The 22,731-nt window shown below is 38.3% G+C and overlaps 1 protein-coding gene across 5 annotated transcripts in view; it reads left to right on the top strand.

Annotated features, from left to right (window-relative positions):
* The window catches only part of CW7, a 502,578-nt gene that overhangs the window by 426,625 nt on the left and 53,222 nt on the right, over nucleotides 1–22,731 (top strand). The window lies entirely within an intron of this gene.

Here is a 22,731-nt window from a genome sequence, read left to right as displayed (position 1 = left end):
CCAGCGTGGCTAGACCTAGAATTAAGAGGGGAAGGTGAAGGAAAATGATTCTTTGACTGGCCACCTATTGGTAGACCCATGCCTAATTGCCTGGGGAGAATGGAGTCTAGGAGAGTGATGAAAAGGACTTCGTTTCTCAGTCAAGGAGGCCTCAAGGACTCCTTCACTTTGCCTTTAAGGAAAGAAGAAGTGACCTTAAAGCTTTATACTTCGCTTTGCAAAAAGAGGTGGCTTATCAAAATAAATTCAATGGTAGAATTATCCCTAGGAGATTTCATTCAACATTACATGGCCCATACATTGAGAGATGCTATATAGAAATAATAATTCCACAATTTCGCAATTATGTGATGCAACAATTCACCCTAGTATAGCGAAAATCCCTTTCCAATGCATATGACAAAGTAAAAGAAGAGTAACATTAAATTTGTGTACTTACATGTAAGAGAACCTATCCAACCATCAACATATTTGCTAATAAAGAAGCTCCAAGATAAGAAAGTCCAATCCAAACATCAAAATTCGTCCATGCTCCAATTCATCGGCCAAGAAAGAAGTGTGGAATTCTCAAGAGAGAGAATGATCCAATCCAAGTGATGATACAAAATGAATTCATTTGTTTCCTATTTATACACTCATTAGGAGTTCGAATTACCTAATTTGAGCCTACATTAGCCCAACAACTAAAATAATGTGCAAATAACTATCTATTGGTGACAAGCCCACCAAACTAGCTCATAAACAAAATAAAAAGCCTCCCAAGAGGTCGAATAATCCATAACGCATGTTGTTGGGCTCTTTAAGAGGCCTGGTGAAGTCCATAAGTGCCAAAATGATGAATTGGACTTCCAAAAGTAATGGACAAGGGGTTGGCTCCGTGTTCTCCACATAATAAACATGTGGTCCTCCCAATGGCTGTGAGAGCACAGAAGTGACCTCATGGGTCTCCAAGTGAGTCGAAGATGCCCGTAGTCCATCTGCAAGGGTTCAAATGATGGTGTAAGTGATGTCACATCAGCATACAAGTCTGGGTCATCTGCCAAGTGCATGGTTCAACTATGGGTTGGTTGGGCAAAGGTGAACCAAGTGCATCTTCCTCGTCCAATAGGTGAATCTTGAGTAATCTATGAACATCTCTGGGGATCTATGGAGTGTTGTCTACTGCTGTGGAGGCCCATGGCTCTCAACACACACCCTACATGTGCCAATGTAGCACTCTGAAGGGTTAGGAGCTCGTATAGGGAGACCAAGCAAAAGATGGAGACCACCTGCAATCCTGCATAAGATCCAATGCGACCCCTAGCCTTCTAGTACAACAAGTCATCAAGGAAATTGAGTAAAAGAGCTTACAAACCATGGACAATAGGTGGGGACTTCATAATGGCTTGCCCTTCCATAATGGGCTTTGGCATGTGCTAATGTCTCCAAGCTCCAAATGGGGTTAACCAAGTATCCCATTAGGTGGTTTATACTTCTAAAGGGGATAATATGTCCAAGGTACATCCTTTAAAAGGTGGTGGCATGCGACAAAAGATGAATGGAGTAGGGAATGAAAAGTGGCAACCCTGCGCTGCATGTTGGGTTTCAATGGTCGCTGGTAAAAGGGAAGCCCACAATTTGGGTATATAATGTATAGGAGGGAGAAATCGTGGTACATGAGGTGCCACGACCTTGCTTTTTCCACCCTTCTTTATGTGCCTTTTGCCTATTATGATTTCTCTTTAATTAACTGTTTGAGACTCAAGTGGTAAGAGCATAACGTGTGAGATACAGTAGTGGATACCCCCTTTAAGTTAGGGCAATACATTGCCCACTGGGGTTGGGACAATCATGGGTTCCTAAATGATAAAGGAGGCTCATCTAGGGCCTGTAGGAACCAGGGTGATGGCCATAGGGATTAGGTAGAGCTCATGTATTGGCTTTTGCCCACGTGCTCGATGTGTTTGTCTTGACCATATAATGCATTTTATGTTACATTTCCTGTTGAATGTGGCCAATTATGCTTTTACTTTTCTTTTTAGCTGCATCAACCTCCGAGGCATCATTCCAAGCCTGACCCAAGGTGTGGGCAAGGGGAAAGGGAAAGCTAACCCTATGTGGACCCAGTGGAGGAATATGGACCAATGCGAGAGAAATGATGAATGTGGTTACAATGAGTGGAAGGGGAGTAATATATATGGATGAGGGAGTGGGACCACGCAACCAAAATCAGGGTTTCCCATGTAATACCATCCCTAAAGCCCAAGGGCCAGTAAAAGAGGTCCCATGGGACTAGGGCACAAGGTTAACATCCAAAAGAGGTCTAGGGGATAGGAGCACAAACTTGGCCCATTCTTTTCGTTGAATTCCCCCATTAATCCATGCCCAGAAGTGTCCATGATAAGCAAACGATAATACTTAATTACCAAATGACAAGGCATACCTTTAGGTTCGGGAGGCCCACTTTCAAACATACGATGATGGCAGATGGGTGAGGGACCACATGGTTGGCTTAGGTGGTGGAGAAATGGCACAACGAGCTAGTTGGTGGCTGTAAGGGGCGATCGGTTGAGGACCATCTTGGAGAATTTTTTTCTCCTAGGGATATCACTCACAAAATGGTGGATAACAAGTTTAATTTCACTAAATCTTCAATAGTATTTATTTGCCCAATTCACTCACATAGGCACTTAATTCTACCAGTTCTAGATTCTAGGAATTCTTCAATGATCCTGCTCATAGTCACTTCATACACAACATATGAAATTTCATTTCATTAACAAAACCTATACATACAAAACACTCAAAACATTTGTTTCTTTTGATTCACTCTCCATGGCATGGTTCTACATTCATTTGGCCATTCTCTCATTTCCCGTAGGCTAACAATAAGTAGAAGTAAGAAATGCAATAACTTTTCTAAATCTTAAAAGCACTCCATAAATTACCCATAAATCACTCCATGAATAAGATTTTCCTAAATCCTAAAATCATTCCATAAATCATATTTTTCTAAATTCTAAAATCACTCAATGAATCCCTATATCTCTCATGTTTTTCAAGGTAGATTTGCTTTTGCCTTATGGACAAAATCTCACCTATCCATAGCTTTTCTAAAACTATGAATCATCTAGTTCTAAAACTCATAAAATATACCAACTTGGAAAATACAATTTATTTACATAGAAGAATATAAATTCTTCTAAAAAATCAAGACCCCTCTTTGAATTTTTTATCATCGATGATTTAATGACTTAAGAAACTCTAATGCTCCTACATCAAACTCCCAAGGTATAAAAAGTTCATGACCTCTTGGTCATATTTCATTAATTTCTGTGTCCTCCAGTGTCCCAAGCTTTGCACTACTGTTGATCATTCGTCTCATCATGTTGTTGTCCATATGCTTATGCTTTTGTCACCTTCAATATTCTTGGTTTCCAAACCTTATGTTGTTGTTGTCCACTTGCCTTGCTAATGAAAAGTCTTACAGTCAACTTTTCCTTGTTGTTGGTTGTCCTTTTCCTCTTGTTGTACCTTCTCCCAGTCATCTTGTTCATCAACATCCACAACATGTCTATTTCCTCATCTAACTTTTTCTTTGACTACTGTAACTTGCTTGCATCTCTCACTTGTTGTTGCATTTCCATTTGCATAAGAATCACAAAATTTTTATTCACTTCTGGGTCAAAATTGTTGTGTTAACCATACCTTATAGTATCATTCACCTTAGTATCTTTCAAGACAACTTCCTCCTCCAGTTCCAGTTGTGCATGTTGGATATGCACCTTTGGATCTAATAGTTTCTCTTCCAAATAAGCTAATTCTTCATCCAAATCAGCAAACCAAACTTGACTTGGTTTTATAAACTCTTTGCAACATTCATTACCTTTGTCCTTTGCCAACCACTCTTCCAAGAGCTTTACTTCTTCTTCGAAGTCCACATCTACTTCCTTTGGCAGAAGACTTTCATGCTCAATTCCATTGCTTGGAATCTCCTTGAGTATGCCTTCATGAGGCAATTCTCCATCTTCAATACCTACATTCACAAAAAATTCATTAGTTTTAAAATTATGAAATCCTTGGATCTCGTCAATTCCTTCATCCTCTTCTTCACCAAGAATTGGTCCTTGTTCTGGTTCACAATAGTGCGCTTTTTATACCTTGTACTTAACTGCTTTGAGTTCCTCTTCTTTCAACCAGGTTCTTATCATGTGCCTCATCTTCTTCCGCAACTTTCTTGCAAACAATCCATCAACCGTCCATCTAACTTTCTTCTTAAAAATCCATCTGCATTTTTGGTCTTTAGCTTCTTGTTGTAGTAGCTCCATAAGCACATTCAACCATGCCTTCATCTCAGTCATCTCTTTCTCAAATTTCGGATCCTTCATCTTCCTCTTTATGTCATTTTCCTTGACATCTTCTTTCCTTCTCCTATGGCTTTCACTTGAACCTTTGTAATGACCCTTTGTGGTCATCCTTCTCTCTAACTTTGTGAGCTTCTTCATGCTCAATAGTGAAGTACAACCACGCCTCTCCTCTGTAGCAAGTCTCTTCTTCTTGCTACTCAATACCTCATGAAGATTTCTTCACTAGCTTGACCTTTTATTATTTTCTCTGGTTCTCTACTTAGAACCTTCTCGAGCACTCCTTTGCTCCTTTGGTTGTTTCACTTACTCAATTTACTTTTTTTGAGAGCTTCTACTTGTTTCTTGCTTCCTCTACTACAAGGTTCTTCTGCCACAGTTCTTACTTCAGTTGTTCTCTCTGTCACAACTTCCAAGCTATGATCCACTATCTCTCTCCTTCATCCACTACTTTCAAACATCAATTCCTCTGCACAAATCAATTCAAAAATATAAAGACCAATTTACCTATTGCACTATCACACTTCTCCAATCTCCTTTTGCTACGCAACTCTAATGTTTGTATAATCAACTATCCTTTCTTCCAATCTCAAAGAGCATAATCATCTCTGACTCTCTTTTCTAAAGAGCTAACCGGCTTTGATATCACTTGATGCAAGAAAATGCACTTTTCTCATGTTTTCAACTTCTTCATTAAAGTTTGTGTAGCATTTGTATGAATAGTTACTAGACACGCCTTCATTCACTAACATCTCCCATTCAAAATTGACCAATGATTCTTGGTCTCTACCATTCAATAGATGCAGTGAATTTAATTTCACTAAATCTTCAATAATATTTCTTTGCCCAATTCACTCACATAGGCACTTATTTCTACCAGTTCCAAATTTTAGGAATTCTTCAATGATCTTGCACATAGACACTTCATACACATAAGGTATGAAAATTGATTTTATTAACGAAACTTTTACATATAAAATACTCAAAACATTTGTTTCTTTTCATTCACTCTCTATGGTCTAATTCTACATTCATTTGGCCATTCTCTCATTGTCGTAGGATTACAATAAGTAGAATTAAGAAATGCAATAACTTTTCTAAATCCTAAAGACAATTCATGAATTACCCATAAATCACTCTATAAATCAGATTTTCCTAAATCTTAAAATCACTCCATAAATCATATTTTTCTAAAATAACTCGATCTATCCCTAGAATCTCTCATGCTTTTCAAGGTAGATTTGCTTTTTCCTTGTTACCGCTCAAACTAACAGGGGTCCTAAGAGAGGATCCTATAGAGCAACTACTAGATGAAGGGGCAACAATGGAGTGATAGCCCATTGTCATCTTAGCTAAGACTTTCTGCTCTTTATGGACTTTCACTGATGGGAGGAGACCCAGTATAATAAGGATCACTATAATGAATATATCAATGATAGAATGAAAGGTGATCCAAAAAGCCTATTCACAAGAGAGGCTTAGATATGCGGCTTGCTTGCTTGGGAAGCAAGGTGAAAGGATCTCTAGGAAGGGCTAGGAGGATTTTAGGGGCTAGGGTTTTGAAGGTATGAATTGCAAAGGATATTCCTAGACCTTAAAATTCTTGTGGAAACTTGGTTTCTAAATGGTCTTTGAATGATTAGCTTTGATAAGAAGTGGGGCCACACGAGACCAAGTGGACCCAAAATTAGGTCAAGGGTATGGAGTTGAACAACTAAGGATGTACTTGACGTAATTAGGGAAGGGAAGAGGATCAAGGAAAGATTCTTCTTTTGATGATTTAATGCTATGATGAATGATCCCAATGAGGTCACAAGCTAATGGGAAACCAAGGGCAAGAGTCAATCTTCGAGCTAGGGCTTGAAATATCTCAAGGCCCCATTGCCAGAATCTCGTGAAATTTGTAGGGCTTCTTGAGGACACACCAACACAGTTGTGGGCAAGAGATCGAATTTTTTTGATGGATGAATTGTGAGAAAAGTGATGCCCTGGGTGACCTATGGAGGATAACCCTAGAAAAGGAGGTGAAGGTGAGAGAAATAAGCTTTTAACGTGATCACGTATGGAGAATTAGTGCCTTGTCCTTTGGGAGAGATGGACTGGTGGAGAATTTATAGTTTGGAATAGATTCACTATAACGACCAAAAGTCTTATACGCAGCGTAAATATTTAAAATACTTCGTAGATAAAGACATCTATCGTAGGATAGTAATTGTAAATTGTATATTGTATAAAATAATTGATGTAGGATGATTACAAATGAGAATGAGGGTCCTGTATATATAGGCAGGTAAGTACCCTTTCACGAACAGGCATGTCTCTAAGACATGCCTTTTCATTATTAACTAACTAACTATTAGTTAATTTTCTTATTATTTATTATTATATTTATATTATTATGATTATTATTTATTGTCTATTTTTTATTTATTTGTACATAATTTATGTTCATAACATTGCCTTTCCCTTCAAAAAGATTTGTCCTCAAAGCTTGTTGATGAAAGGGTTTGCTCTCTTTTTCTGCTACGAATGTCTTCTCATCTTGGGACAATGATATTTATCGATACAAGTTGATATGATCCTTGGAGTGATATATAAAATTGTCGTACTAGGAATGAATTGGGCCATCCTAGATTTATCTTTTGTGGAATCAAATTTTGTGATAAATAGTCATTGTAGGACTGGATTCTGCGAACTTCAGTATTCCTGGGAACATAAATTTATCGTTTATGTTCTGAGTAATACTGGCAAGTCGATTGATTGGAAAGTTTGCTCTTGTGATTTAGGTGCCGATAAATAGTTCTTTTGTTTTGACATTCCCTTATCATGTTAGTGGTTGTTTTCTGATTTCTTTCAAGCGTTGTTGATGAGTTGGCGGCTAAATCATTGTTTGGAATGTCCATCGTTTGAACTACAACTTCTGCATGCATCTTTACTTCAGTAGGGTTATCCTTTGCTTGAGTTACGATTTTGATTGGATTTGTATTCATTCCCTTTTCGTCAAACTGCATTGTTACCTCTAAAGACTTTGATGCTTCCTTTGCGACAATTTATTCGAACCTATTCGTCAATGATTCCTTTTTATCCTTAAGTTTTTTAATCTGTTTGAGCACATTTTGATTATGATTTTTGAGACGTAAGCATTCCTTATTTCCTGAGTCAACTTTATTTTGGCATTCAAGCAACTTGTTTTTTAAGCACTTTATTGTTCTAATAATTTTTTGTTAAGGTCTTTTAAGCATAAATTTTCCTCTTCTTTCTTTGATAGACTTTCGTTGAATTTCTTGTTGAACCTTTATTTTTCTTGTTCTAACTTCTGCTTTTTACTTTTATACTTTTTGACTTGTGCAAGAAGTTTCTGGATATGATCTTTTAAACAAGAATTTTCTTCGTTTTTATTGGATATAGCTTCCTCAAGCTCTTTTTGCTTCTTCGATATTAAGTTTTGATTCCTTTGAGGTATTGATGTTGTGACGTCTTTAAAGTCTTCTGATGAGGACATTATCGATTTTGACTTCATTGTCACGTCTCGAAATGTGATCATCTTTCCCTTATAAGAAAACATCAATTTTTTTTCTCTATGTTTAATATGAACGAACCCAATTCTCTAAACCAAGGTTGACCCAGAATTATGTCAACCTCCATGTCATACATTTTTACAACACTAAATTGCGGTGTGTACTCGTAATGATCTACTGTTATTTATAAATCATTAATTTCGTATTTCTTTCGAAAAAGATCTGTTTAATATTTATGTAATTTTCGTCGTTGCTTCTACTAATAGCGATATTAACTTTTTTCCCTTGTATAGTCCCTCTTAATGTAATTAGCTTGCGATGTGTGATTAATATATTCTTATAGTAAAATCGTCGTGTGAAAATTTCTAATACAAAATTCTATTGCAGTAACTGATTTATTTCTCCTACTTATCTTCCACAATAAGTTATTTACAAAATCCTTCAGTAAACATTAAAATAAATTCTACTGCAGTTATCACATAATAGCATAGAGAAAATAACAATAATATACAAGCACAAGAATCAGTCACATCAGCACAGTTATTTTTGGACAATTGTCACAGAAAAACCCAATGCGGAAAGACCAGTGCAGCAGATAAGGGCTTATTTATTAATCTTCAACAACGATCTCTTTACAAGGAACGATTCTATGAAATATTGAGACACTTTTGAGAGAAAACACTTGACACAATTTTCCTTCTCTCCTAGAGAAGCTCTGGCACCCCAAAGACCCTCTGTCCTTCTGTGCGTCACTTCTGCATGACGCCTGTGTGAGAACTGCATCTCCAGCTATGCTGCCTCTTTGATCTTCCCTATGCGCTGTCTCTACGATGCTTTGCGTTACCTCTTCCTCAGTCTCTGACTGGTGTTGTTGCCCTCCTCTTCCTTCACCTTGTAACTCTCCCTCTGAAATCAAACTCCTCCTTGAGAATCGATTTCCCTCGGGTTACTGAGTATTTGCCCGATGTGTCTCCAAATGACTCTCAAGTCTTCTCTTATACTTTTCTTGTTGATGAATCAACGATCGAGATTAAGTCCCTAATCAACGACTAAGATTAAAACAGACTTGATCCTCGTCTCTTAGAAGCTTCTCACCCATATCTTTATTAATACCCATTAATATTTTTATTTTCCTAAGTTTAGACTTGGGAACCCCATTAAAAATATTAATTATTTTAATAACTCATCATCCAGGTGAAATTTTTCCAAACGATTTCTAGGTCATGGAGATCTCATGTATTTTAGCTCCTTCACAAAATTTTGGAGCTAGATCACATGCGATGCTACCCAAAATAAACACTCCCTCTTAGCGAGGAATGTGCTCTAGCAATGCTTCCCAATAGAAATATCACACTGATCCACAACATCGGTCCTCTGCGCTGCTAATGCTCGGCCTGTTGCCCCTCATCTACTGCGCTGCTGCAACTTGTACTGCTGCCCATGACACTACAAATGTCACTGCTACATTTGTACTGCAGCTCCCTTTGAATATGTTGCATCATGTTGCCCATAGCACTGCCACTGCTAACTGCTGCACTGCAACTCCCTATACTATCTACTTCTGCTCCTGAAATGGATTCTTGACCATCCACATCTTCTCCCTGAAATAAACAAACTTTGTTCTTCCTAGAGCCTTGGTGAGAATGTCTGCCACCTGTTCTCCTATCGGGGTATACCTCAACTGTACTGCCCCTCGTTGGACACAGTCTCTGATAAAGTGACACCTGATGTCAATGTGCTTCGACCGATCATGAAAAACTGGATTCTCAGAGAGCTTGATGCAACTTTGATTATCACACAAAATATTGGTCGCTTCCATCCTTCTCCTTAATAGATTCACAAGCAATTTCCTAAGCCATATGGCTTCGCATGAAGCTGTGGTAGCTGCCATATATTCAACTTCAGCTGAGCTCAAAGCTACGGATTCCTGTTTCCTACTACACCAAGAGGTCATTCCCGATCCAATGTTGAAACAATACCCAGAGGTACTTTTCCGATCTATTGAACTTCCTACCCAATCTGCGTCAGTGAACCCACTCAACCTGATGTCATTGCCTTTGGTGCACATTAGTCCATGCTTCACTGTTCCTCGTATATATCTGAGAACATACTTAGTTGCTGCCCAGTGCGCCCTCTTTGGTTCCACCATGAACTGACTGAGGGTGTTGACGAGGTAACAAATGTCTAGCCTAATATTGACCAAATACATCAGGGATCCTATGAGCTGCCTGTACAAGGTGGGATCGACTTCTTTATCTTCAGATGCGTCAATCTTCTTCTAGTTGGTAATCATTAGAGTAGCCATAGGTCTATAGTCCTACATTTTGAACCTTTTCAAAATCTCTGTAATGTATCACCCTTGTCCAAGGAAAATCCCACCCTTCTGCCACCAAACTTTTAACCCCAGGAAATAATGCATTCCTCCCAAATCCTTCATGTCGAATTCTGTAGCCAGGTTTTCCTTGCAATCTTTGATGAGCCTAGATGAGCCTGTCAGGAAAAGATCATCCACATATAACACCATGATTAGAGGCTCATTGTCTACAACCATATAGTGGAGGTTAGGATCTGCATCACTCTTGACGAATCCCATCTTCTGCAAGTAACCATCAATTCGACCGTACCATGCTCTAGGCGCCTGTTTAAGCCCATACAAGGCTTTCTTCAACCTGCATACATGAGATTTCTTCTCATGTGTCTCAAAACCCTCTAGTTGTTCAATGTATACTTCTTCTTCTATCACCTCATTCAATAACACAGTCTTGACATCCATCTGGTGAATCTCCCACCCCATCTGTGCTGCAAGGGATATCACCGATCTAATGGAAGTATATTTGGCTACTGGGTCGAAGGTTTCTTTGTAGTCTATTCCTTCCTTTTGAGCATACCCCTTAGCCACAAACCTAGCTTTGTATTTTGCCACACTTCCATCTACAACGTACTTGACTTTGTAGATCCATCTCGAATCTACAACTGACCTGTCTTGAGGCCTAGGTACCACTTCTCGAACATCATTGACCATTATGGAACTGTATTCCTCCACCATAGCATCTACCCATACTTGATGCTGAACGACCTCCTGAAAACTAGAGGGTTCTCCAACTTGAGCAACCACAGCTTGGTATTGTTAGACTGTCTATGCTCTCTTTTCTCGTTCCTGGGCGCACCAACGGAATCCTCTGCATCCCGTAGTGTCTGATGAAGTTCCCGACTCGTTCTTCCACTGGTAGTGGTTCTATCTAACTGTTGCTCCTCTTCCTGAGACTCCACCTATTGTGATACCTCTATAGTTTTACCTTTAGGAGAAATGCTAGTGCTAGTTTTCGCCGGTTGAAGTGGCTGGACCAATGGATCATACTTTAACTGCTCTTCAGAAGGCATTTCTCGGGATTTCCTGAAAGCTCTATCCTCCATGAAGTTTAGATCCCATCGAATTACGATCTTCCTATTCCCCGGAAGATAGACCCTATATGCCTTAGCATTCTCACTATATTCCACAAGATACCATTTTTTTGTAGTTTGATCCCATTTCTTGCTCTTTTCTTCAGGTACATGGCAGTATGCCAAAATCCCAAATACCCTGAAATGACTGACCTTAGGCTTCTTACCGGTGATGACACTCTCCAGAGTAATCTTACCTAATGTCTTGCGAGGAGATCTGTTCTGAACATAAACTGCCATGTTGCATGCTTTTGCCCATAGGAATTTGGGCATATCCTGATCATACAACATCGCTCTGGCTGCTTCAACAATAGTCCTGTTCTTTCTTTCTGCTACTCCATTTCGCTCCGGATTATGGGGAGCTGTCCACTCTCTTCTGATGCCTTCCCTTGCGCAAAAGTCTGTGAAGTCCTTGTCAATGTATTCTCCACCATTGTTTGAGTGCAACACTTTTATCCTCTTCCTGTCAGATTCTCAACTAGAGCCTTGAACTCTTTGAATCGACCAAAAACCTCATCCTTGGTTTTTAGAAAGTAGATCCAAGTCTTTCTGGAATGGTCATCAATGAAGTTGATGAAGTATTCGGCACCACTAAGAGCTTTTGTGGACATGGATCCATATGTGTCTGAGTGTATCAATCCTAGAACACTCTTAGCCCTATTGTTACTCCTGGAATAAGCCACTTTGGCGTACTTGCCTAGTGCACACCCTCTGCATACATCGTCTCATTTAGTAGTTAAGTCTGGAACTCCTGTGATAGTTCTTCCGAGAATTCTTAGAGCCCCATGGTGTAAGTGTCCCATCCTCCTATGCCATAGTTCATTCAAATCGTTTTCCACATTGTTGCCTATTAGTGCCATTGGAGATTCTAGCTGTAATTTATACAACCTATTACTTCTGACTCCAATTTGAGCCTTCTATTTCCAACTCAGGTGTTTGACACAGTGTTGCACGAAGTGCCCCCCCCCGGATCGAAGCTCCGAAGCGCGCCCCGTACGGAAGCGCCGTACGAAGCGCGCTTCGTGAAATTTTTTGCGCTTCCTGGAATTTCCGAAGCGCCGGCTCCGAAGCGCGCTTCGTACGACGCTTCGGGCCGCCGAAGCATGGCGCTTCGGAGCAGGAAGCGTGCGCTTCACGCACGCTTCCGTACGCTTCGGCGGAAAGGGGCGCGCCCAAGGGAGAAAAACACATTTTTTTTATTTTTTTTTTAAGTTATGTTCACTCAACCTTAAGGGGGTGGGTTAGGGTGAGGTTAGAGTGAGGTTAAGGTGAGGAATGAAAAGAATAAAGCCCCCATTCATTCCTCATTTTCTCACTTTGAGTTTATGAGAGTTGGAGAAGAGAAGAGAGGAGAGGAGAAGAGAAGAGAGGAAAGGAGAGGAGAAGAGAGGAGAGCTTGGAGGAGTGAAGATGGAGGAGCTAGGAGAAGGAGGAGGAGCTTGGAGCAAGAGCTTGGAGGACTTCATCTACAAGAGCTAAAGAGGTAAGTTCAAACCCCAAACTCCCTTGTTTTTTTGAAATTTTTTTTGTATTTTTCTCCTCCCTCTCCTACTCTTTCCCATTGTTTCTACTTGCTCCTTTCTTTACAGGTTGCCGTTGTCCACCACCTATATCCATATTCCAAGATGGTGTTCTTTTGGCTTCTATGTATCATTCCACTCTTGGTTTTAATGATGGCAAGGGTGAGGAATAGAAGGGAAGAAACAGAAGAGGACATTGGTGATGGTCCTAATAGTAGTGACCCAATGTATGATGAGGAGGAAGGGTTTGAAGAGGAAGGGGATGAACTTGAAGGGGAAACTGAAACACAAGATGGGAAAGCTACATCAACACCCTTGTGGAACTATGTGACCAAACTTGATGGGGGAAAGGGTGGTGGATCTTACAAATTTGTGTGCCCTCATGGTTGTCATGGAGGAAAACCATATTGTGGTTCATATACCCGTCTGAGGAGGCATCTTTGTGGGGTGGTGGACAATGATGAAAAAAAGGGTTCTGTGGGGGTACAAATTTGCCCAAACATTTCAACTGAAGAAAGAAGAAAATACATCCAAATAGAGATGGCCGCACAACAAAAAAACAAGAAACAAAAAACTCATTCTGAATCAAGTGCAACCTCTAAATTTGGTAGTTGCTCATCTCCTCATGGTACTTCTGCAAGCTCTGGAGGTAGACGAACAATAGGGGATTTCCTTAATGTTGCTGGGAGGGATGATGTGGATGGAAAGATAGTCTGTTTTCTTTGTGCTTGCGGTGTACCATTCAATGTGCTTCGCTCTCCCTATTGGCATGAAATGGTAAAGGCCATCAATGAAGCCCCAAAAGGATACAAGGCCCCCAACTATGAGAAAGCTAGAACAGTGTTATTAGAAAGAGAAAAAGCTAAGGTTCAAAGAGCTTTGACACGTTTTACAAATGAGTGGGTAGATTCTGGGGTATCCATTGTATCAGATGGGTGGACAAATATTAGAAACCAACATTTGATAAATGTTCTTGGTGTTTCTTCTAGTGGTGCAGTATTTATTGCATGTCATGACTCCTCCTCCATCACTGCATCTGCACAAAACATTGCAGATCTCCTATTGAAATCAATCAAAGATGTTGGTCCGAATAATGTGGTTCAAGTGATCACAGATAATGCAGCAAATTGTAAGGCAGCAGGAAAAATTATTGAGTGTACTCATCCACACATCTTTTGGTCTGGGTGCCTGGTTCACACATTGAACCTTTTGATGCATGATATTGTGAAACACAAAGAATGTGGGTGGATTGCTGAGGTTTACAGGAGAGGGAAGCAGCTCATTAAATTCATCACAGGGCATACAAGGGTAAACTACTTCTATGGCACTTACTCCAAGTTGCAATTGCTTAAAATTGCAAAGACAAGATTTGCTAGTTATTACCTCACCTTTAGGCGGCTAGTGAAGGTGAGACAAGCTTTAACTAATCTGGTGTGTGCTGAAACATGGGATGAAATTAACACTGACATAGATGGTGCTAATGCAGTCAAGGACACTGTTCTTGACAGTTACTTTTGGGGACAGGTTAAATATGTTTTGCAATTCACCAAACCAATTTATTACATGATGAAGTTTGCAGATTCAGATCGACCAGTAATTGGGGAGGTGTATGAGCAAATGGATAGCATTTTGGGGCAGATTAAAGACATTGTTGAGCCTAGAGATATCGACTTGTACAATTATATTCGTGTAGAGGTGCAAAACCGATGGGAAATGCTAAATGTTCCATTGCATGCATTAGCATATGTTTTGACACCTAAATACTATCATCCATCATGGCTTTCAACACCAGCACCTGGGGGGGGGAAGCAGGAGAAAACCACACCAAGATCAAGAGGTTCACCAAAAATATATGGCTGCATTGAGTAAATTAATCCCCGATGAGGAGGAGGCTGCATTGGTACAGAGACAGGTGAGCAACTATACGCTCAACACTGGTCCATTTGGGAGCATGCATGCAATTAAAGATCGAGAGACTTTTTCTGCTCTTGAGTGGTGGAACATGCATGGAGGGGGTACTCCACTTCTACAGAGTTTGGCATTGTGGGTGCTATCACAGGTGGTAAACACTTCTTCTGCAGAGAGGTGTTGGAGCTCTTATTCTTTCATCCACAGTGTTAAAAGGAACAGGTTGAATTTAGACCGGGCAGAGAGCTTGGTTTATGTTCATTACAACTTGCGATTGTTGTCCCATTACTGTGAGGATGCAAAGTCTAATAAAGACTTGTTGATTTGGGACAAGAATCCAGAGGAGCCCAATTTGGAGGATGGAGTGTTGCGACTAGAGCAATTAGAGGATGTTCTTATCTAGGTATGTCCATTGTGGTATGAATTTTCCAATTTTCCCTTATAAAGCATTTCTCTAATTCATGTTTTTAATTTTTTTGTTAACTAGTGTTTTTTTTTTGCATGAATTTTTTGAGCGATTCTAGGATGATGATGACCGTGTTGATATGCCACCACCCCCACCCCCATCTGGTCCCTTGGTTCCTAGGTTCCATGGTTCAACACCAACAGCAGGGGGTTCTTCTTCATCAGTGTCAGTGCCACGACTTCCACAGGCACCATCTTCTTCATTGCCACCACGTGGAGGCCCGCCACCACGTTCTATTCGTGGTGGAAGGAGGAGAGATTAGTAGATATATTCACAATCTACTACTTTTTGTCATAGATTACTCATTAGACTTGTAGACTTGTGAATTTGAATTTTGAACCTTTTTGGCTTGGCGGTGACCAAGTGACATATTTTGTAAATATTATTATTTGAATTTTGGACATGACAAATGTTGACAGTTGCTCACTTGCTAGATAAATCATAATATGCTCTATGTTTTATGTTTTATAATATGCTTAAATGTTTTATGTTTTATAATATGCTTAAAAATTTGATGTATGTTTGTAATAGCTAGAATATAGATGATTGTTGTACATACTAGTAACTACAATGGAATCATGGATGCCATATCTATCTTGATTTATGCAAAAATATGCATGTTTTCATGTCTTCTACAATTAATTTGGTATTTGGGATGTTTGTTTTGAGTATAAATGCAAAAAAATATAAAATATATATATATATATATATATATATAGCAGACGCTTCCGCGGATGCTTCGCTTCCTAGATTTTTGGAAAATGACGCTTCGGCGTCCCCACTTCCAAAAAACGCTTCCGCTTCGCTCCCGCTTCGTGCAACATTGGTTTGACATATACCTTCTTCCCAATGAAGAAAAAATCATAGCTCTTGTTTTGTAGTTGAGATAGAGAGAGTAAGTTCATCCTCAATCCTGGCACATGTAGCTCATTGGTTGCTTGAAGCCGATCCCTTGCTTCTGTTTGAAAGGCTACAGTACCTCTTCCTACGGGGGTACATTTTGACTTATTTCCCATCGTGGTTTTCGAATTAAGCTCCATTCACATTTTTCTTCAAAAATGGACTTCTTTTTTAAAATAAGTGTCATTTTATTTGATAAACTTGAACACCTTTATAAATTCCTTTAACTTTTATTTTCCTCAATTATATATTTTTTTCCCACTTTAAAAAAAAAGTTAATATAGCTCCACTATTTAAATAAGTTGCACCTTATATTTATTATAATTCTTTTTAAAAGTACTCTTTCTTTGTTATAACTTTTTATCCTTATGTCTCTTTATAGTTCTAGATTTAACCCTTTACAAACTTTCATATATGGATCTTTCAATCTTTCAAGTAACCTTTTACAATAATACCACCTTTGTACTTGTATATATTTTCAATAATTTTATGATTTGAACTTTTCTTTAAATACCCCCTTATAATATAATACTTATCTTTATATATCTTTTATTTATAATCTTTTTTTTTCCTTTCTTTTTGAAAAGTCACAACTCTAGTGAAACGTGGCTATTCACCTCTTTGGGGTATAATATAAAATATATGTCCACTTATGTGCTTTTGACTCTGTTAATGTTGTCTACATAAAAAGTAAAACTTACCATTCACATAAAGAGATTTTGTATTCCTTTTGTTTTTCTTTTACCTTTAAAATACCATGGGAACTTACCATGAGTTTCTAAAACCACGAGCTTGTAAACCACTTAATGAAGAAGCAAGATAATATTATCTACTCTTCCTTTTCTTACGTATAGTTTTAAAGTTTTTTGGAAAGATTCCCTTTTTACTTTTTCATGCACTTTTTATCAATAATGTAGAACTTTTATATATATATATATATATATATATATATATATATGAATGTTCTCTTTCAAAATTTACATCGGAATATATTTTTCTTTTCCTAGAATAATTGAACTGTCAATTGCCAAAGGTTTTTTTTTTGTTTTTAATTAACTAATTCTTTTTTTTAACTCTTTTCTTTTATAATTTTTTTTCGATTGTTTTATTGAACTCCTTTTTTTATATTTTTTTTTAATGGCCAAAGGGCTAGTAGTGAAACTGGGGGAATAGAGAATCTCCAAGACTGGTGTAGTGAAACGCTTAAATCACGATGACAACAAGGTTGACGATAGGCTGATGGCCAAAGGCCGGATCAAATGTAGCTCTGATACCAATGTAACGACCAAAAGTTGTATACGTAGCGGAAATATTTAAAATACTTCGTAGACAAAGACATTCATTGTAGGATATTAATTGTAAATTGTATATTGTATAAAAGAATTGATGTAGGATGATTACAAATGAGAATGAGGGTCATGTATATATAGCCAGGTAAGTACCGTTTCACGGACATGCATGTCTCTAAGACATGCCTTTTCATTATTAACTAACTAATTATTAGTTAATTTATTTATTATTTATTATTATATTTATATTATTATGATTATTATTTATTATCTATTCAGTTGACTACTGAAGAAACCAGGGCGTTGGGGTGTCCTTCCAGTGGGAGTTGGAGAAGAATGCTTTTCTAGAATTCTAAGAAGTAGTTGGTTTCATTTTAGTTGGGGCCGAAGATTAAAGAATTTATTAGAAAAGCGTTCAATGGTTTTTGACCTGGAGGGGGTTTTCCACCTAAAATTCTTTTGTTCACTGTGTTCTTTTATTTGCTATTATTACTGCATAAACATTAATAATAATTGAAGATTAACTAATGCTTTGAAAATATTTAAAAGTGCTAATTGCTAAGGAATACTGAATCACCCCCCTCATTTCCATCATGTTTTTCCACCCTTCTTCATATGCCTTTTGCCTTTGATTGATTATTCTTCATCATTGCTTGGCGTTCCAAGGGATGAGAGCATGATGTGTAATAAATAGCAGTGGATACCCCCTTAAGGAGGGGTGGTTCGTCACCCACTAGGGGTTGGGACAATCATGGGTTCCTTAATGATGGAGGGGGCTCATCTAGAGCCCATAGGAACCAGGGTGATGGCCTTGGATAAGTGGTAGAGCTTATGTTTGGCTTTTTCCCACATGCTATATATGTATGTCCCGACCATCTTTTGCATTTTGTGGTACTTTTCTTGTTGATAGTGGCCAAATTTTTATTTTTATTTTTTTTTAGCTGCATCAACCTCAGAGGCATCGTTCTAAGCCCGACCCAACATGTGGATAAGGGTAGGGAGAGGTTAACCCTATGTGGACCCAGTGAACAGACATGGATCCAGATAGGAAAACAGATGATTGGGGCTTAAGTGAGTGGAAGGGGAGTGACGTAGGTGGTATCGAAAAGCGACACTACACAACCAAAATCGAGATTTCTCATGTAGTGCCAACCCTAAAGCTAATGGCCAGTAAACGAGATCCCACGGGACTAGGGTACATGTTGGTCAATAATTGTCATTAATGAAATATATATTGTTGAGCTCTCCTAGTAAATGCCACCATGAAGACTTACTCTCCTAATGAATGACACCATGAAAAACAAAAGCCATTTTGTCCTACTATCTCCAATTCTGCACTAATTTAAGATATGTCACATTAAAAAATATATTTTTCATCATCCTACTGACATATTTTTATAGTGAGCTTCATACCATCTGAAAGAGGAAGATTTTCTCTTTCCAATGAGCCCTTACACACCTTAAAATTCCCAATGCTTAGGGAGAATGTGTACACATTTTTAAGTTAAAAATGCATAATTTAGTTTTTGAGCCAACCTGAACTAAGCCTACTCGTGTCGGCCTATTTGTAGAGACACGTCTCTTCATTCATCATGGCAAAAACGCTATATATTAGGCATACGTATTCATTCTTCAATCATCAATTCGATCACACATACAGAACAATGAGATATAGTTCACATCTCGTGAACTCTAAGGAAGGAGACCATAAATATAAAGAAGAAAAGGAGCACGGAAGTTAAACAAAAGGGATTCTACTCATTGACAGGCTCGATTTTTTTCTAAAAACAAAGACTCAGATCTCCTGAACAGACATTGATATTTCCCGTATTGGTGGAAGCAAAGTTGGTTGGAGCACAAGGCATGAAAGAAAGGGTTGTTCTGGGCATATCTATCTTCTGTTACAGGTATGAGTTATCACAAACACTAACCGCAGACATAAGGGAAGAACAAAACCTCAGACTTACTGCAGGACTGTTCTTTCCTCAGACTTATTACAAGACTGTTCTTTCCTCAGATTTGTTACAGGACTGCACCTCAGAGTCACTGCAGGACTGTTCTTTCCTTGGTCTCTTTACAGGACAACTCAGACTTGAAGATTAATTTCAAACATGGTGATTGCAGTAATCCGGATCATCTTCAGAACTGTTGGCTCAGATTTCTCTGTGGAATTCTTGATACAATACTTCAGAACTGTTGGCTCGAATTTCTCTCAGACCTGTTGACACAGTGCCACTACTCAGACTTGAAGATAACCTCTAGTGCATTGCAGTGACTCAGATCCTCTTCAAACTGTGTCTCCAAACCAAATACACGAACTGTGGATTTGAAGAACCCCCCTCTGGACAGTGGGACTGATAAAGTGAAGCACAGTAAAAACAACACAGTGAAGCCAAGTGATCTTGGAATTGAAGTCAACATTGTAAAGCAAAGTGATTGAACAGTGAAGTCAATATAAGGAATTTTGGAATTGTTTGTTCAGTGAAGAATATGTCAAGGACATCCAAGTAAGTACCTCTCACATTCTTTATTAAAAGAAGCAAATAGGATTGGTGCCTCACAGTGATGCCAAGTGATCATGGAATTGAGTGAACATTGTAAAGCAAAGTGATTGAACAGTGAAGTCAACATAAGCAATTTTGGAATTGTTTGTACAGTGAAGAATTATGTCAAGGACATCCAAGTAAGTACTACTCACTTTCTCTATTAAAAGATAAAAGGATTGGTGTCCTAGGGGTTGGTGCCTCTAAAGACAAGGTTGGAGCCTTAGATAAGATAGGGTCGAAGCCCTAGAGGTTGGAGCCTCCCCAAAGACCAAGTAGGTGCTTGGCAAAAATTATTGTATTCAATTATTTGTACTTAATAAATTTTTATTCTATGTTTCTCTGTTTAAATTGTGAAGAATCTAACTGGTAAAAATAACAATTGAAAATAAATATTGATTCACCCATCCTCTCAGTATTTCAAACAATTGGGATTAGAGCCAGTTTCTTCATTATCGACCTAACAGCTGGAAGAAGGATTCACAGGTCGCAATGAAGAATCAGGAAATTACAGGAAAGATTCCTCTGTTTGACGGTACAAACATTGGTTTTTGGAAGAAGAGGATGTCATACTATTTAATGTCTCTTGGACCTGAAATATGGCAATCTGTTTTGGATGATTACAAAGCTCCTCCCACTCTTCCGACTGATCAAAATGGAAGGAAAGCTTTCATTGCAAATGCCAAAGGATTGAATTGCATAACTAGTGGAATTAATGACTCTCATTTCACAAAATTCATGGGTTGTGATTCTGCAAAACAAATGTGGGACAAGCTCATTGCTTTATATGACAGGGACTCCAAAGTTAAGAAGGCAAAGCTCCAAACTCATAGAAGGCAATTTGAGAGTCTTAAGATGGATGACGAAGAAGATATTGCATCATTCTTTCTCCAAGTGGCTGAAGTTGTCAACTCACTTAAAGGCTTAGAAGAAAATATTGAAGAAAGCACAATTGTTCAAAAAGTCTTGAGATCTCTTCTAGAAAGATTCGACGCTAAAGTAAGTGCCATAGAAGAAATGAAGGATTTGGATAATTTAACAATGAATGAACTTCATGGAATTCTCATTGCCTATGAAATGAGAAAGGGGATCCCAAACTCCAAGGAAGCAACATTCAAAGCTTCAAAATCAAAAAAGAAGGGGAAGAATTGGAATACCAGTAGTGATGACTCCGATACTGAATCTGAACTTGCACAATTTGTACGAAAGCTAAGAAAAGGATCCAAGCTAAAAGGTAAGTATCCTCTCATTTGTTTTAAATGTGGAAAGATAGGTCATTATGCTGCAAAATGTCCACATAAATATGATAGTGATGATGAGGAGGAATATAAAAAGGGGATGTTCAAAAAGAAAGGATCTAACAAGAAGAACTTCTTCTCCAAACAAGACAATTCTAATGAAGATGAATTCATAATCACCAAGAAGAAATCAACTAAAATTATCACTTTTCACAAAATAAATGATGATGAGTCAGATGTGGAAAATGACTATGCTGGAAGCAGGGAAGTATTATTCATGGCATTTACAAATGATGATGACTAAACAAGAAAGCGAAGGAAAAATGGATGAGTTACTAATAAGTGCCATTGAAGAAAATGAGAAATTATGAATGATCATTTCTCTCAACGTAGAAAAGGAGGAAGCAAAAAGGAGGGAAGACTTCTTGAACAATAAACTAAAAGAGAAAGAAGAAATTTGTGAAAAACGTGAAGCTGAAATTGTTTCCCTAAGAAAAGAATTGGATCAAGTTAGAAGGAGTTGGCAAAGCTCTCAAACACTTGATAACATCCTTAATACTCAAAGACCTCAATATGAAAGATCTGGGATTGGTTTCAAAGGAGAATCATCAAATACAAATAAGAATGTGAATGAGGAAATCCAAAGAAACTATTCTAATGTTCTTTATAGTCATCCAAGAGAAGAGAAGTCATCCCACCAAGAACGAAGGTCCAATCCAAGGAATGAAGGACAACTCCAAGGAAGAATACTACCTCAAGTCAAGGCTATTCTAACAGGTACCAAACAATCTTTCTTGGTTATTGTTTTTATTGTAAAAACTTTGGTCATCAAGCCAAGCATTGCAAGGCTCGTAAGGACAATGCTTCAAGAAATAAGAATCAACAAAGCAAGCCACTTGGCCTCAAAGAACAAGGACAAATCAAGACTTACAACTCTTTTGATCCTTTGGCTAAGTATGATCCAATTTGCTCATTATGTAATGATTATGGTCATGATGAACAAAATTGTCCATTCAAAAAGGAAGATCTACAAAAGGATGAACCCGCTATTGATAAATGTGGCCTAGCCCTATGTGCTCATAGTGATGAAAATCAATGGTTCGTAGACAGTGGATGTTCAAGACACATGTCAGGTGACCGAAAGAAATTTACCTCCTTAATCAAGAAAGATGGAAATGTGTCTTTTGGAAGTGGATCTGCCAAGATAGCTGGAAAAGGAATTGTTGCTCTCATCAATGGAAAAGGAAAAGCCCAAAATGCATTGTTGGTGGAAGGACTCAAACACAATCTTTTGAGTGTAAGCCAACTTTGTGATCAAGGACACAAGGTTGACTTTCCTAAGAAAGATTGTGAGATAAGGAGCTCCTCCTCAGGTGAACTTATAGCTAAAGGAATAAGAACACCAGATAATGTATACATTTTGAACAAAATTCAAGAAGATAAATGTTATGTAAGTCGAGCAGATGAAAGTTGGCTATGGCACAAATGATTGGGACATATAAGCTTTGATAACTTGATCAATATCAACAAAACAAATGCAGTAAGGGACATTCCAAAAATCATCA

This window comes from Pinus tabuliformis, chromosome X, assembly GCF_031772625.1.
Source record: "Pinus tabuliformis cultivar Carrire ecotype Pingquan chromosome X, CPIR1, whole genome shotgun sequence".
In the NCBI taxonomy this organism is placed as follows: Eukaryota; Viridiplantae; Streptophyta; class Pinopsida; order Pinales; family Pinaceae; genus Pinus; species Pinus tabuliformis.
The sequence above is the reverse complement of the archived record's forward strand: the minus strand, read 5'-3'. Positions and strand labels throughout refer to the sequence as shown.